The following is an 816-nucleotide window of genomic DNA, read 5'->3' on the forward strand; positions in this document are numbered from 1 at the left end:
TCCACAGAGAAAACTGGTAGAATGAGGCATTTTTCATAAATACTGAGAAAGGGAGGCACCTAGAGCCAGTCTAGCAAGTTGGGGGACTCAAACAAAAAAGGAAAGCCCTGGCCTACTCTTTTCCTCTTCGCTAGGACTCCGTACTCAGCTTCACTATCCTATGATAGTGAGAATTGTTGGGTTCAAAAAGGGCTCAGTTCGCTGGCCACGACCTCGTCTACTTTCCCTTAGCACCTGGCCCACAGATCCATCACCAGCGTCTGTCACACTGTATGGCGGCACTCGCCCGTCTGTATGAGTCATCTGGACTTAGTTCACCTTCTCCTACTAGACAATGGGTCAGCTTAAGGACCTTTTCTTACTTATGGTGTCTTCCTAACGGAAATTCCAGGAATTTAGAAGTTTTTGCTTAGTATGTAAATTACAGAGAGACTGCCATTTTCCAACTAAAATGTGACCCCTTTTAGTGCCCCGATGAGGTCATGGGATGTTCATTTCCTCAGGTCTTTAAGGGGTGGCTGCAAAGTTAACAGACCTCCCCTCGGAGGAGCCATTCGGAAGGCTAGGGAGGGCTGAGGCGCTGACCTACATTTCATTTTTAAGAGGTTGCCATCTTCTTGCTGAGTCATTGCTTTCCTATCTCAGCCTCTCTTGGCAGCTCTCTTTTTAAGTGTTGTTCTTTGCGAGGGAGTGCTTGTTCCTCTCTTCTGTTAGAGTGGCTCAAAATTTATGGAATCAGCCTCCTTCGATTTGCTGTTTTTCTCCAGGAGCTGTGTGTTTGCCAGACTTGCTTTGGGTGGAATGTCTAATTTTCTA

Source organism: Galeopterus variegatus, unplaced genomic scaffold (genome assembly GCF_000696425.1).
Source record: "Galeopterus variegatus unplaced genomic scaffold, G_variegatus-3.0.2 Scaffold910, whole genome shotgun sequence".
Lineage (NCBI taxonomy): Eukaryota > Metazoa > Chordata > Mammalia > Dermoptera > Cynocephalidae > Galeopterus > Galeopterus variegatus.